At 44.9% G+C, this 16771-nt stretch overlaps 1 protein-coding gene across 1 annotated transcript in view; it reads right to left on the bottom strand.

Moving 5' to 3' along the window:
* The window catches only part of LOC144501850 (ankyrin repeat and fibronectin type-III domain-containing protein 1-like), a 157542-nt gene that overhangs the window by 111650 nt on the left and 29121 nt on the right, over positions 1-16771 (bottom strand). Inside the window, exon 2 of the mRNA XM_078225896.1 lies at positions 8969-9009. The gene's annotated coding sequence lies outside the window, so the exon portion shown is untranslated. The remainder of the gene's footprint in view (positions 1-8968; positions 9010-16771) is intronic.

Here is a 16771-nt window from a genome sequence, read left to right as displayed (position 1 = left end):
TGGGGCAGTGTGTAATGGGTGGGTGTATAATGGGGCAGTGTGTAATGGGTGGGTGTATAATGGGGCAGTGTGTAATGGGTGGGATGTAATAGGGAGCTGTGTAACAGGTAGTGTTTGCTCAGTCAGAGAATGCTATTTTGGCACTAACATTGTGCCTCGAGAGAGACTCCAGCAGAGGAGGCCAGTGATTGGATTATCAGGAAACCTCACTCTCCCCACTCCATTCTCTCTATTCCCAGGGATGGCTCTGTTTAACGGTGAAAGTACATTGTAGCTACAGTGGGGATCTTAGAGGTCACTTGCTGCTTATTTAAGAAAATAGAAATATAGGAACAGGAGTAGGCCACTCAGCCCATCGAGCCTGCTACACCATTCAATACTGATCATCCACTTCAATGTTTTTCCCCCACACTATCCCCATATCCCTTTCCGTCACTGGGATTCAGAAATCTGTCAATCGCTGTTTCACAGTCTCAGTGTCTGAGCTTCCACAGCCTCACATAGAGAATTCCAAAGATTCACAACCCTGACTAAAAACAGTTTCTCAACATCTCCGTCCTTAGTGGCTTTAGAGAGAGTGCAGAGGAGGTTTACCAGGATGTTGCCTGGTATGGAAGGGCTTAGTTATGAGGAGAGATTGGGTAAACTGGGGTTGTTCTCACTGGAAAGACGGAGGATGAGGGGTGACCTAATAGAGGTGTATAAAATTATGAAAGGCATAGATAGGGTGAACGGTGGGAAGCTTTTTCCCAGGTCGGTGGTGACGTTCACGAGGGGTCATAGGTTCAAGGTGAGGTGGGGGGGAGATTTAACACAGATATCAGAAGGATGTATTTTACACAGAGGGTGGTGGGGGCCTGGAATGCGCTGCCAGGCAAGGTGGTGGAGGCAGACACACAGGGAACGTTTAAAACTTATCTAGATAGCCACATGAATGGAGTGGGAATGGAGGGATACAAAAGAATGGTCTAGTTTGGACCAGGGAGCGGCACGGGCTTGGAGGGCCGAAGGGCCTGTTCCTGTGCTGTATTGTTCTTTGTTCCCCCTTGTTTTGAAATTGTGTCCCTGATTCTAGACTCCCCAGCCAGGGGGAATATTTTACCCACATCTGCCCTGTCTATTGCTTTAAGTATTTTGTAGGTTTCATTGAGATCACCTTTCATTCTAGAGAATACAGGCCTAGTTTGCCCAATCTCTCTTCATTAGACAGTCCCACCATCCCCAGAACTGGTCTGGTGAACCTTCGTCGCACTCCCTCCATGACAATCCTATCATTTCTGAGGTAAAGCGACTAAAACTGCACACAGTACTCCCAATGCGGTCTAACCAAGCTCCTAGCAGGGTGGCACAGTGGCTAGCAAACTGGGTTCGATTCCCGGCTTGGGTCACTGTCTGTGTGGAGTTTGCACAATCTCCCTGTGTCTGCGTGGGTTTCCTCCGGGTGCTCCGGTTTCCTCCCACAGTCCAAAGATGTGCAAGTTAGACGGATTGGCCGTGCTAAAATTGTCCTTTCATGTCAGAAAGATTAGCAGGGTAAATATATGGCGTTAAGGGGATAGGGCCTGGGTGGGATCGTTGTCGGTGCAGGTTTGATGGGCCGAATGGCCTCCTTCTGCACTGTAGGGATTCTATGATTTTATATAATTGAAGCACAACCTCACCACTCCTGTACTCAAATCCTCTTGCGATAAAGGCTAACATAATATTCGCCTTCCTAATTGACAATCTCTCTGAGGTGTCCTGGTGTCTCACCCACTGGCAGAATCCAGACAGTCTAAGGGCCAGCATCGAGTGTGAAGTCTGCAAATGTGATCAATGCATTGTGCGAGGCAAGTGAAAGGCCTGATTAAATCAACTTCCACTCTCAGAACAGCAGGGTCTGCTTCAGAGCCTCACAGTGAGCATTACACAGAGTCAAAGTGGCGTCAAAGGGGAGTTGAAAAGCAGTCCTGAGGCATCCTCCTGTTCAGCGGAGGGATTATCTTTATAACTCACACTTGGTGATATTCGGCAGGAGGCTATTTTGTTCAAAAACAATTCCCGTCATTGCCTGCTGACATTCAGCATTTTAAATAAAAACATTCATCGTCATAGTAACAGATTCATTAAAATGTGTGTCAACAGCACGTCAGAGGCTGCAGTAAATATCTGAGTGAAATTAAATACAACATGAGCATCAAATAGCGAGAAACATATTATTAATGATAATAAAACCAGCAACCAAACTCAATAATCTTTTTTTAAATTATTCATTTGTGGGACGTGGGCGTTGCTGGCTGGGCCAGCATTTATTGCCCATCCCTAGTTGCCCTTGAAGGGCAGTTGAGAGTCACCCACATTGCTGTGTCTCTGGAGTCACATGTAGGCCAGACTGGGGTAAGGATGTCAGATTTCCTTCCCTAAAGGACACTAGTGAATCAGATGGGTTTTTCCGACAATCGACAATGGTCATCAGTAGATTCTTAATTCCAAATTTTTTTTTATTGAATTCAATTCGACCATCTGCCGTGGTGAGATTTGAGCACAGGTCCCCAGAACATTAGCTGAATTTCCTGAATTAATAGTCTAGCGAGTAACAACACTAGGCCATCGCCTCCCCTGTGAAATGTGTCTGTGCCTTTCCAAAGTTCAGACAAAACAGGAAAAAATGCAAATGGAACAATTGGTGGTCTTCCCGAAAGAGTGGTTTCAGATATTGGCTGGGGGCAATGCAACAAGAGTGAATGCCAGGGAATACGGGCAAACTGAACGAGGGAGCGTAATGCCCATCCAATAAATGTTTCAACCGAGAGCTCGACCAAGTTCAATTAAGTTGATAGCGGATGTGAAGAAAATAAGACTGGAGGAGAGAACATTAGAATGAAATGTCTGTCAATATAAAAGGCAACCCAAAACACTTCTACCAGCATGTAAATAATAAACGGCTAGTCAGAGGCACAGTGGGGCCTAATATGAACATGAGAGTGATATATTCTTAAAGGCACAGACAAATCTCGAATAAATAATCAGTTGTTTGGATGGGTGTTTATTAAGGAGAGGATGATGGTAAAGTTTTAAAGTTTATTTATTAGTGTCGTAAGAAGGCTTACATTAACACTTCAATAAAGTTACTGTGAAAATGCCCGAGTCGCCACCCTCCGGCACCTGTTCGGGTACAAAGAATAAAGAACAAAGAAAAGTACAGCACAGGAACAGGCCCTTCGGCCCTCCAAGCCTGTGCCAATCATGATGCCCTAACTAAACCAAAAAAAACCTTCTGTCCTTAGTCAGTGGATACCCCTCTATTCCCTCCCTATTCATGCACCCATCCAGATGCCCCTTAAATGTTGCTAATGTGCCTGCTTCCACCACCTCCTCTGGCAGCGCGTTCCAGGCACCCACTGCTCTCTGTGTGAAAAACTTCCCCCCGTACATCTCCCTTAAACTTTCCCCCCCTCACCTTGAACCTGTGCCTTGGGATGTTCTTGGGATGTGAGTGTCATTGGCTAAGCCAGCATTTATAGTCCATCCTAAGTTCCCCTTGACGAGGTGATGGTGAACCACCTTCCGAAACTGTGCTGTAGGTACACCCACATTGCTGTTAGGGAGGGAGCACCAGGATTTTGACCCAGTGACAGTGAAGGAATGGTGATATATTCCCAAGCCAGGATGTTGAGTGGTTTGGAAGGCAACTTTCAGGTGCTGGTGTTCCCAGGTGTCTGCTCCCTTTGTCCTTCCAGTTGCTGCGAATCAAAGGTTTGGAAGGTGCTGATGAAGGAAGCTTGTTACACTGCTGTATTCGGGTTTGTCAGGTCCACACTGAGCATTGGCTTTTTAAGTTTAAGAATGGAGTAAAAGATAGTATATTACAGAGAATAGCAGCCCCTGTGTATATTACAGAGAATAGCAGCCCCTGTGTATATTACAGAGAATAGCAGCCCCTGTGTATATTACAGAGAATAGCAGCCTCTGTGTATATTACAGAGAATAGCAGCCTCTGTGTATATTACAGAGAATAGCAGCCTCTGTGTATATTACAGAGAATAGCAGCCTCTGTGTATATTACAGAGAATAGCAGCCTCTGTGTATATTACAGAGAATAGCAGCCCCTGTGTATATTACAGAGAATAGCAGCCCCTGTGTATATTATAGAGAATAGCAGCCCCTGTGTATATTATAGAGAATAGCAGCCCCTGTGTATATTACAGAGAATAGCAGCCCCTGTGTATATTATAGAGAATAGCAGCCCCTGTGTATATTATAGAGAATAGCAGCCCCTGTGTATATTACAGAGAATAGCAGCCTCTGTGTATATTACAGAGAATAGCAGCCCCTGTGTATATTATAGAGAATAGCAGCCCCTGTGTATATTACAGAGAATAGCAGCCCCTGTGTATATTACAGAGAATAGCAGCCCCTGTGTATATTATAGAGAATAGCAGCCTCTGTGTATATTACAGAGAATAGCAGCCTCTGTGTATATTACAGAGAATAGCAGTCCCTGTGTATATTACAGAGAATAGCAGCCCCTGTGTATATTACAGAGAATAGCAGCCCCTGTGTATATTACAGAGAATAGCAGCCCCTGTGTATATTATAGAGAATAGCAGCCCCTGTGTATATTACAGAGAATAGCAGCCTCTGTGTATATTACAGAGAATAGCAGCCCCTGTGTATATTATAGAGAATAGCAGCCCCTGTGTATATTACAGAGAATAGCAGCCCCTGTGTATATTATAGAGAATAGCAGCCCCTGTGTATATTATAGAGAATAGCAGTCCCTGTGTATATTACAGAGAATAGCAGCCCCTGTGTATATTATAGAGAATAGCAGCCTCTGTGTATATTACAGAGAATAGCAGCCTCTGTGTATATTACAGAGAATAGCAGCCCCTGTGTATATTATAGAGAATAGCAGCCCCTGTGTATATTACAGAGAATAGCAGCCTCTGTGTATATTACAGAGAATAGCAGTCCCTGTGTATATTACAGAGAATAGCAGCCTCTGTGTATATTATAGAGAATAGCAGCCTCTGTGTATATTACAGAGAATAGCAGCCCCTGTGTATATTACAGAGAATAGCAGCCTCTGTGTATATTACAGAGAATAGCAGCCCCTGTGTATATTACAGAGAATAGCAGCCCCTGTGTATATTATAGAGAATAGCAGCCTCTGTGTATATTACAGAGAATAGCAGCCCCTGTGTATATTATAGAGAATAGCAGCCCCTGTGTATATTACAGAGAATAGCAGCCTCTGTGTATATTACAGAGAATAGCAGTCCCTGTGTATATTACAGAGAATAGCAGCCTCTGTGTATATTACAGAGAATAGCAGCCTCTGTGTATATTACAGAGAATAGCAGTCCCTGTGTATATTATAGAGAATAGCAGTCCCTGTGTATATTATAGAGAATAGCAGCCTCTGTGTATATTATAGAGAATAGCAGTCCCTGTGTATATTATAGAGAATAGCAGTCCCTGTGTATATTATAGAGAATAGCAGCCCCTGTGTATATTATAGAGAATAGCAGCCCCTGTGTATATTATAGAGAATAGCAGTCCCTGTGTATATTACAGAGAATAGCAGCCCCTGTGTATATTACAGAGAATAGCAGCCCCTGTGTATATTACAGAGAATAGCAGTCCCTGTGTATATTACAGAGAATAGCAGTCCCTGTGTATATTACAGAGAATAGCAGTCCCTGTGTATATTATAGAGAATAGCAGTCCCTGTGTATATTACAGAGAATAGCAGTCCCTGTGTATATTATAGAGAATAGCAGTCCCTGTGTATATTATAGAGAATAGCAGTCCCTGTGTATATTACAGAGAATAGCAGTCCCTGTGTATATTACAGAGAATAGCAGCCCCTGTGTATATTACAGAGAATAGCAGCCTCTGTGTATATTATAGAGAATAGCAGCCCCTGTGTATATTATAGAGAATAGCAGCCCCTGTGTATATTATAGAGAATAGCAGCCCCTGTGTATATTACACATCTTAGAGACAGGATTTATGTGCATTTAGAACGAAACAATCTCATTAGTGACAGACAGCATGGTTTTGTAAGAGGGAGGTCGTGCCTTACAAATTTGGTGGAGTTTTTTGAGGAAGTGACAAAAACGGTTGATGAAGGAAGGGCCGTGGATGTCGTCTATATGGATTTCAGTAAGGCATTTGACAAAGTCCCACATGGCAGGTTGGTTAAGAAGGTTAAGGCTCATGGGATACAAGGAGAAGTGGCTCGATGGGTGGAGAATTCGCTTGGCCATAGGAGACAGAGGGTAGTGGTCGAAGGGTCTTTTTCCGGCTGGAGGTCTGTGACCAGTGGTGTTCCGCAGGGCTCTGTACTGGGACCTCTGCTATTTGTGATATATATAAATGATTTGGAAGAAGGTGTAACTGGTGTAATCAGCAAGTTTGCGGATGACACGAAGATGGCTGGAATTGCGGATAGCGAAGAGCATTGTCGGGCAATACAGCAGGATATAGATAGGCTGGAAAATTGGGCGGAGAGGTGGCAGATGGAGTTTAATCTGGATAAATGTGAAGTGATGCATTTTGGAAGAAATAATGTAGGGAGGAGTTATACAATAAATGGCAGAGTCATCAGGAGTATAGAAACACAGAGGGACCTAGGTGTGCAAGTCCACAAATCCTTGAAGGTGGCAACACAGGTGGAGAAGGTGGTGAAGAAGGCATATGGTATGCTTGCCTTTATAGGACGGGGTATAGAGTATAAAAGCTGGAGTCTGATGATGCAGCTGTATAGAACGCTGGTTAGGCCACATTTGGAGTACTGCGTCCAGTTCTGGTCGCCGCACTACCAGAAGGACGTGGAGGCATTGGAGAGAGTGCAGAGAAGGTTTACCAGGATGTTGCCTGGTATGGAGGGTCTTAGCTATGAGGAGAGATTGGGTAGACTGGGGTTGTTCTCCTTGGAAAGACGGAGAATGAGGGGAGATCTAATAGAGGTATACAAGATTATGAAGGGTATAGATAGGGTGAACAATGGGAAGCTTTTTCCCAGGTCGGAGGTGACGATCACGAGGGGTCACGGGCTCAAGCTGAGAGGGGCGAAGTATAACTCAGACATCAGAGGGACGTTTTTTACACAGAGGGTGGTGGGGGCCTGGAATGCGCTGCCAAGTAGGGTGGTGGAGGCAGGCACGCTGACATCGTTTAAGAATTACCTGGATAGTCACATGAGCAGCCTGGGAATGGAGGGATACAAACGATTGGTCTAGTTGGACCAAGGAGCGGCACAGGCTTGGAGGGCCGAAGGGCCTGTTTCCTGTGCTGTACTGTTCTTTGTTCTTTGTTCTTTGTACAGATAATAGCAACCCCTGTGTATATTACAGATAATAGCAACCCCTGTGTATATTACAGAGAATAGCGGCCCCTGTGTATATTACAGATAATAGCAACCCCTGTGTATATTACAGAGCATAGCAGCCCCTGTGTATATTATAGAGAATAGCAGCCCCTGTGTATTTTATAGACAATTACAGCCCCTGTGTATATTATAGACAATAGCATCCCCTGTGTATATTAATTGCAGTCACTGTGTATATCCCATGCACTGATCCTTTCCCTCATTAACCCTCCTACACTGATTCACCCTCACACTGTCCCTTTCCCATGTTGACCCTACCAATGTCCCTTCCTCAGATTGACCCTTCCAAACACTGATCCTCCCACATACTGACCCACACCCTGACCCACATCCCGACCCACACCCTGACCCACATTGCTCCTGTACCAATATTCAGTGTTGCAGTTTTGGAAGGTTTATGAAATGCATTTACAAGATTGTTCTTTGACCCTCTGTCTATCCCACTCAAATCTGTGTCTCTGCTCCCCAACTACATTACACTCACTTTAATTTCTATCTCTCAATCCCTTCACCCAACCTTTGGCCTTGTAAGTTCCAATTAACACACAGCGTGGCCCAGAGTCTTTGGTTCCAGATGGTCACCATTTCCCTGCAAAAATGTTCATTCTGAATTTCTTCTTCATTCACACGTCCGTTCAAGCTTTTCACACGTCCGTTCAAGCTTACATCCTCAGTTATTGATTTTCCAGCAGTGAGGACGTTTCTCTGTATTGATCCCATTGAATTTCTTTATCATTTTAAACACCTTAATTCGATCATCGCTCAACCTTATCATCTCAAGTGAGTTGAAGCTAAATCTCTACAACCTGTCCTCATGATTTAACCGTCTGAGTCCCAGTATCATCCTGGTGAATCGGTGCTGCACTCTCTTTGAGGCTGGCCCACCTTGGGGAATTGAACTCTAACCGCCGTGAAAAAGTCCAAAACTCCTTCAGCCTTTTTGATAACTTCGGTACCTGTGCGTTTGGGTAGATGGATCCCAAAATTACTTTGCTTCAGTTCCCAGTCCCTCAGTGCTTTGGAAATATTTCAATGTATCTTTCTCTAATCTACAACAGATAGCCTCACACTTGCTCACATTGAACTGGGTCAATGCAGTGAAAATACTAAACACGGTGAAAACAGGTCCCAGAATAGATCCCTGCGGAATGTCACTGGTTACATTCCGCCAATCAGATCCTTCATTCAATCTCACTCTCCTCTTCTCCCTGTCTAAAGATGACCACATGACCTCATCCACATTTTAGAAATAAACATTGGTGTGGAACTTTATCCTGTTTAAAGCTTAAAGTTCATTCATTCGTGTCACAAGCCAGCTTACATTAATACCGCAATGAAGTCACTGTGAAAATCCAGCTCGTTCTGGAAGTCCATCGAGACAAAGTCTGCACACAGTTTTTTGTCAACCTTATTCAAGACTTCCTTAGAAAAACCAGCTCAGTGAAGCAGAGGTGAAATGCGAGTTCGCTGTGAGAACGACACCAGGAATGGAGGGGGAGAAAGGGGGAAGGATGGAATAAAGAGATAAACTGTCCTCCCGCCAAAAAATAGTTCAGCCTTTTCTTATGAAAGTTTCATAACTGTACTTACTTCTTCTGCTGGGAATCTGTTCTGACTGTGGATCTGAGACTCTGTTTAAAACAAAAATGGACTTTAGAAACATTGGGTGGAAATTTACGAGAAAAATTCTAAATTTCCAGCTAGTGTGAAAATGGGAGAGTTACAGGTCCATTTTCTGGGCAGGTTTTTACTCCCACTCTTGTGCACAAAGTGCATTAAAAAATGGGCTCGAGACAGTGGGCAGGTCTAAACTTGTCAGCCAGCAGCAGAGGGAGCTATTGCACCTATGCAGACCTCTGTGTCTGTACATGCGCAATTCCCACAGCAGAGGCCTGACAAAGAGAGTGAGAGCTGTCAGGCCCCTGCTGTTGGAGCCAGCCCAAACCAAACCATCCCTGCAATCGCAGGGGCCCGCGGCCGATTGTGAGCCCTACACTGCCCGAAAATGTAGCCCCCGCTGCCTACCGCCCCCCCCACAACTGCCCAGACCAATCACACCTTCCTCCCTCCCACCCATTGCACGCAGAGTGCACAGTAGGCCCCCCTCCCTCCCCCCACCCATCGCAGCTGGTACAATTTTGTCTTTTAAAAAGCATTTAGACAGTTACATGGGTAAAATGGGTATGGAGGGATATGGGCCAAATGCGGGCAATTGGGAGTAGCTTCGGAGATTTAAAAAAAAGGGTGGCATGGACAAGTTGGGCCGAAGGGCCTGTTTCCATGCTGTAAACCTCTATGACTCTATGACTCTATTGGAATGTTTTTGAGGATATAACTAGTTGACCGAGGAGAACCAGTGGATGTGGTTTATTTAGACTTTCAGAAGGCTTTCGACAAGGTCTCACATAACAGACTACAATGTAAAGTTAAAGCACATGGGATTGCAGGTAATGTCTTGAGATGGATAGAAAGCTGGTTAGCAGATAGGAAGCAAAAAGTTGGAATAAATGGGTCTTTTTCTGATTGGCAGTCAGTGACTAGTGGGGCCCCAACTGTTCACATTATAATATTAATGATTTGGAAGAGGGAACTGAATGTATTATCTCCAAATTTCCAGATGATACAAAGTTGGGTGGCAGGGTGAGCTGTGAGGAGGATGCAGAGATGCTTCAGCGTGATTTGGACAGGCTGAGTGTGTGGCAGATGCAGCATAATGTGGATAAATGTGACGTTATCCACTTTGGTAGCAATAATAGGAAGACAGATTATTACTTGAATGGGTGTAAATTGAGAGAGGTGGATACTCAGCGAGACCTTCGGGTCCTCGTGCATCAGTCGCTGAAAGTAAGCGCGCAGGTACAACAGGCAGTAAAGAAGGCAAATGGTATGTTGGCCTTCATAGCGAGAGGATTTGAGTATAGAGATTGGGGTGTTTTGCTGCAATTGTGTAGGGCGTTGGTGAGGCCACACCTGGAGTATTGTGTACAGTTTTGGTGCCCTTGTCTGAGGAAGGATGTCCTTGCTATAGAGGGAGTACAGCGAAGGTTTACCAGGCGGATTCCTGGGATGGCAAGTCTGTCATATGAGGAGAGACTAAGCCGGTTAGGATTATATTCACTGGAATTTAGAAAACTGAGAGGGGATCTCATAGAAACTTATAAAATTCTAACAGGGTTAGACAGGATAGATTCAGAAAGAATGTTCCCAATGGTGGGGGAGTCCAGAACTAGGGGTCATAGTTTGAGGATAAGGGGTAAACCTTTTAGAACTGAGGTGAAGAGAAATTTCTTCACCCAGAGGGTGGTGAATGTGTGGAATTCACTCCCACAGAATGTAGTCGAGGCCAAAACGTTGTCTGACTTCCAGAAGAAATTCGATATGGCTCTTGGGACTAAAGGGATCGAGGGATATGAGAGGGAAGGGGGGATCAGGCTGTTGAATTTGAAGATCAGCCATGATCAAAATGAATGGTGGAGCAGGCTCGAAGGGCCGAATGGCCTCCTCCTGCTCCTAGTTTCTATGAGAGATTTCCCCAATGAGTGATTCCCAAGGAGGGATTCCCCAGTGAAGTTTTCCCTGTGCATCCATTAAGATTGCAAGGTGGGAATTCTGCTGTGCCTGACACTCATTCCCAGGGAAAGGGCTCAACGTTAGGAGCAGGAAGTTGGAACAATGCCTGTATCACGTTACACCGATTATAACGTTTCCTTTGTGTGACTGGAAGCCAATTATTCCATTGGATAATTATTCTGTAGGATAGTTATTCTATTGGATAATTATTCTGTAGGATAGTTATTCTATTGGGTAATTATTCTAAAGAGAGATTAGGTCAAATGGCCTACTCCTCTTAACTCATCAGTTTATATGTTCTTTCGGGTAAATATTACATGGGGAGATTATTCCAGAGAGTAACTCTTCCATAGAGAGTTAATCTTTTCTAAACCTCCAATACAAGAACAGAGCTGGAAATATTGGCCTTTATTAAAGGGGAAATTGATGTCACAAAATGAAGACATTAATCCCTTGCCAAGTGTTTCAAATTGGATCGTGTCATAGAATCATAGAAACCCTACAGTGCAGAAGGAGGCCATTCGGCCCATCGAGTCTGCACCGACCACAATCCCACCCAGGCCCTACCCCGACATATTTACCCGCTAATCCCTCTAACCTACACATCCCAGGACTCTAAGGGGCAATTTTTAACCGGGCCAATCAACCTAACCCGCACATCTTTGGACTGTGGGAGGAAACCGGAGCACCCGGAGGAATCCCACGCAGACACGAGGAGAATGTGCAAACTCCACACAGACAGTGACCCGAACGGGAATCGAACCCGGGACCCCGGAGCTGTGAAGCAGCAGTGCTAACCACTGTGCTACCGTGCCGCCCTTATAACGTTAATATATAGTGTCAATTGGATTCTAAACTGCCAAGGGCTTTCTTTCCAGTACAAGTTGCTAGGAAACACGTACAAATAAAAACCCACTGAAAAATAATGTAACTACTCATTAAATTTTACAGAAACGCACGCTGACCTTTCCACCCACACCCAATGACGCTCTGACCTTTCCCCCCCACACAATGAGACTCTGACCTTTCCCCCCCACACCCAGTGAGACTCTGACCTTTCCCCGTCACCCAGTGACACTTTGACCTCTCCCCCTACGCCCAGTGACACTCTGACCTCTCCCCGTCACCCAGTGACACTTTGACCTCTCCCCCTACACCCAGTGACACTCTGACCTCTCCCCGTCACCCAGTGACACTTTGACCTCTCCCCCACACGGTGACACTCTGACCTTTCCCCTACACCCAGTGACACTCTGACCTCTCCCCCTACACCCAGTGACACTCTGACTGGGTGCTAGTTTGAGGTTTTCTTTGTTTCATGAACTAAGTCAAAATCATCTGCCCTTTTTGCTGTTACTCTCACAGTCTTACACATTTGCACTTCTAATATTTTATGTTTAATTGTCTTCCATTTCCTGAAGTTCTAATTAGAACATAGAACATTACAGCGCAGTACAGGCCCTTCGGCCCTCAATGTTGCGCCGACCTGTGAAACCAATCTAAAGCCCCTCTAATCTACACTATTCCAATGTCATCCATCTGTTTATCCAATAACCATTTGAATGCTCTTAATGTTGACGAGTCCACTACTGTTGCAGGCAGGGCATTCCACGCCCTGACTACTCTCTGAGTGAAGAACCTACCTCTAATATCTGTCCTATATCTCTCACCCCTCAATTTAAAGCTATTTCCCCTCGTGCTAGCCATCACCATCCGAGGAAAAAGGCTCTCACTATCCACCCTATCTAATCCTCTGATCATCTTGTATGCCTCTATTAAGTCACCTCTTAACCTTCTTCTCTCTAACGAAAACAACCTCAAGTCCCTCAGCCTTTCCTCATACGATCTTCCCACCATACCAGGCAACATCCTCGTAAATCTCCTCTGCACCCTTTCCAACGCTTCCACATCTTTCCTATAATGTGGTGACCAGAACTGTACGCAATACTCCAAATGCGGCCGCACCAGAGTTTTGTACAGTTGCAGCATGACCTCATGGCTCCGAAACTCAATCCCTCTACCAATAAAAGCTAACACACCGTATGCCTTCTTAACAACCCTATCAACCTGGGTGCCAACTTTCAGGGATCTATGCACATGGACACCCAGATCCCTCTGTTCATTCACACTACCAAGTATCTTACCATTAGCCTAGTACTCTGTATTCCTGTTACTCCTTCCAAAGTGAATCATCTCACACTTTTCCGCATTAAACTCCATTTGCCACCTCTCAGCCCAGCTCTGCAGCTTATCTATGTCCCTCTGTAACCTGCCACTTCCCTCCACACTGTCTGCAACTCTACCGACTTTAGTGTCATCCGCAAACTTACTAATCCATCCTTCCAGGCCCTCATCCAGGTGGGATGAGGGCGTAGAAGGACAATTCTCTTTCTTTTTCTCTTTGTTCTGCCAAGGATATTCTTTCTCATTCCTTGTCTATTCATTGTCAGACTGCCAAACTGCCTGTAATTCCAGCTCTTTTATTGTAATTGGAGTTTAGCCAATTCCAGCACAGACTGTGTTACTGGCAATTTTAAATTCCGAGCTATCACTGAAATTATCTCCGCGTTCCTCTCCCCTTCAGGTATCGTCAACTGCAGCTCGTTTGCCAATTCCAAGAAAGATTTATTTTACCCACCTTTTGTAAACCTCCCCAGATGACTTCTTCCACATCCAGGAAAACACTTGGGGCAGGATGTTAAGGCCTCGCTTGTCCCGAAACCCTAAAATTCCACCCAAGGTCAACAGACCTTCCCATTGTCCGCCCCTCGCTCGCTCCAATTCCTTTGGCGGGCGGGGTGGTAAAATTCTAGCCTGTTTGTACATTTCCAGATAGTTTCCTCTCAAATTCTCATTTTTCCTTTTCATTCAGTCATTCTTTGCTGATTCCTAAAATCTGTCCAACCTTCTGACCTACCACTAATCTCTGCATCATTATAGATTTTTACTTCAATTTAATACTATTCTTAACTTTCCTGGTTAACCACTGATGATGCAATTTTCTCAAAAAGTCCTTTATTCTTCGCTGAGTATTATGAAATATCTCCTTCGAGGTCCGCCACTGCTTCTCCACTTTCACCCATTTTACCAGCTTGTTTATCCAACTCTCTTGCTTCATATTCTTGTGATTTACTTGGTTGAAGTTGTGGTTGATTGTGGTCACCCTGCTTTAGGATGGATATAATGGAATGGAGAACGTGTGAGGGAGATTTATTGGATTGGTGTCAAGGATGAGGGAATTTGGTGAATGTGGAGAGATTGGAGAAGCTGGGATTCTTCTACTTCAAGCAGAAAAGGTGAATGTGGAGGTTGAGTCGAGTGTTGAAAAACCTGGAAGTGCTTGCATAGATCATTTGTTATGATATAAAAACACCCTGAACCCCTCAATTAGATTCCAGTCTGTAACTCACTCCCGGATATCTGTTACTCTATATATAAACCACCCCAAACCCCTCGATTAGATTCCAGTCTGTAACTCACTCCTGGGTATCTGTTATTCTATATATAAACCACCCCGAACCCCTCGATTAGATTCCAGTCTGTAACTCACTCCCGGGTATCTGTTATTCTATATATAAACCACCCCAAACCCCTCGATTAGATTCCAGTCTGTAACTCACTCCTGGGTATCTGTTATTCTATATATAAATCCCCCCGAACCCCTCGATTAGATTCCAGTCTGTAAATCACTCCTGGATATCTGTTATTCTAAATATAAACCACCCCGAACCCCTCAATTAGATTCCAGTCTGTAACTCACTCCCGGGTATCTGTTATTCTGTATATAAACCACCCTGAACCCCTCAATTAGATTCCAGTCTGTAACTCACTCCCGGGTATCTGTTATTCTATATATAAACCACCCCGAACCCCTCGATTAGATTCCAGTCTGTAACTCACTCCAGGGTCTCTGTTATTCTATATATAAACCACCCTGAACCATTCGATTAGATTCCAGTCTGTAACTCACTCCCGGGTATCTGTTATTCTATTTATATAAACCACCCCGAACCCCTCGATTAGATTCCAGTCTGTAAATCACTCCTGGGTATCTGTTATTCTAAATATAAACCACCCCGAACCCCTCGATTAGATTCCAGTCTGTAACTCACTCCCGGAGATCTGTTATTCTATTTATATAAACCACCCCGAACCTCTCAATTAGATTCCAGTCTGTAAATCACTCCTGGATATCTGTTATTCTAAATATAAACCACCCCGAACCCCTCAATTAGATTCCAGTCTGTAACTCACTCCCGGGTATCTGTTATTCTGTATATAAACCACCCTGAACCCCTCAATTAGATTCCAGTCTGTAACTCACTCCCGGGTATCTGTTATTCTATATATAAACCACCCCGAACCCCTCGATTAGATTCCAGTCTGTAACTCACTCCAGGGTATCTGTTATTCTATATATAAACCACCCTGAACCCCTCGATTAGATTCCAGTCTGTAACTAACTCCTGGATATCTGTTACTCTATATATAAAACACCCCGAACCCCTCGATTAGATTCCAGTCTGTAACTCATTCCCAGGGATCTGTTATTCTATCTATATAAACCACCCCGAACCCCTCGATTAGATTCCAGTCTGTCACTCACTCCAGGGTATCTGTTATTCTATATATAAACCACCCTGAACCCCTCGATTAGATTCCAGTCTGTAACTAACTCCTGGATATCTGTTACTCTATATATAAAACACCCCGAACCCCTCGATTAGATTCCAGTCTGTAACTCATTCCCAGGGATCTGTTATTCTATCTATATAAACCACCCCGAACCCCTTGATTAGATTCCAGTCTGTAACTAACTCCTGGATATCTGTATCTGGGGAAGCAGCAGTGGCCGTGTCTCCGGAGTGGAGTCCAGCCCTGTAACTCAGAGGGCTAAGGAAAAGAGGAGGAAGGCGGTATTAATCGGGGACTCGATGGTGAAGGGGACAGACAGGCGTTTCTGCGGAGGTAGGCGGGATTCTCGCATGGTGGTCTGCCTCCCTGGGGCCGGGATCCAGGATGTCGCTAGTCGCGTCCCGGAAATCCTGAGGTGGGAGGGAGAGGAGCCTGAGGTAGCGGTACATATTGGTACCGCTGATGTGGGTAGGAAGGGAGAAGGGGTCATGAAAAGGGAGTACAGGGAATTAGGGAGACAGCTGAGAAAGAGGAAAGCAAAGGTAGTAATCTCAGGATTACTGCCTGTGCCACGGGAAGGTGAGGGCAGGAATGGAGTGAGGTGGAAGATGAATGTGTGGCTGAGGGACTGGTGCAGGGGGAAGGGATTCAGGTTCCTGGACCATTGGGACCTCTTTAGGGGCAGGGGTGATCTGTATACAAAAAACAGGTGGAACTTGAATCACAGGGGGACCAATATCCTGGCCGGTAGGTTGGCTAAGGCTACTGGGGAGAATTTAAACTAGATAGGTTGGGGGGAGGGGAGCTAGAAGAGTTGACTAGGATCAAGGAACTAATTGATGGGGGGAGGGTGCAAGGGTAAGGGGAATTACAAAATTAATGGTAGAGGAGAGGGTGCAAGTGAATGAAGGCGGTAATTTAGATAAGGGAGTAGAGGGAGAGGGTGTTCGCGACTCATCAAAGCGGGTCCAGATAAAAGCTGGAATAAGGACACTTTGCCTGAATGCACGAAGCATTCGGAACAAGGTAAATGAGTTGATGGTGCAAATCAGCACGAGTGGGTACGATCTAGTGGCCATTACAGAAACGTGGCTGAAAGGTGACCAGGACTGGGAGATGAATATCCAGGGGTATCAGGCGTTTAGGAAGAATAGACAGGAAGGAAAAGGTGGTGGGGTCACGCTATTA

This window comes from Mustelus asterias, chromosome 12 (assembly GCF_964213995.1).
Source record: "Mustelus asterias chromosome 12, sMusAst1.hap1.1, whole genome shotgun sequence".
Classification (NCBI taxonomy): Eukaryota; Metazoa; Chordata; class Chondrichthyes; order Carcharhiniformes; family Triakidae; genus Mustelus; species Mustelus asterias.
The sequence above is the reverse complement of the archived record's forward strand: the minus strand, read 5'-3'. Positions and strand labels throughout refer to the sequence as shown.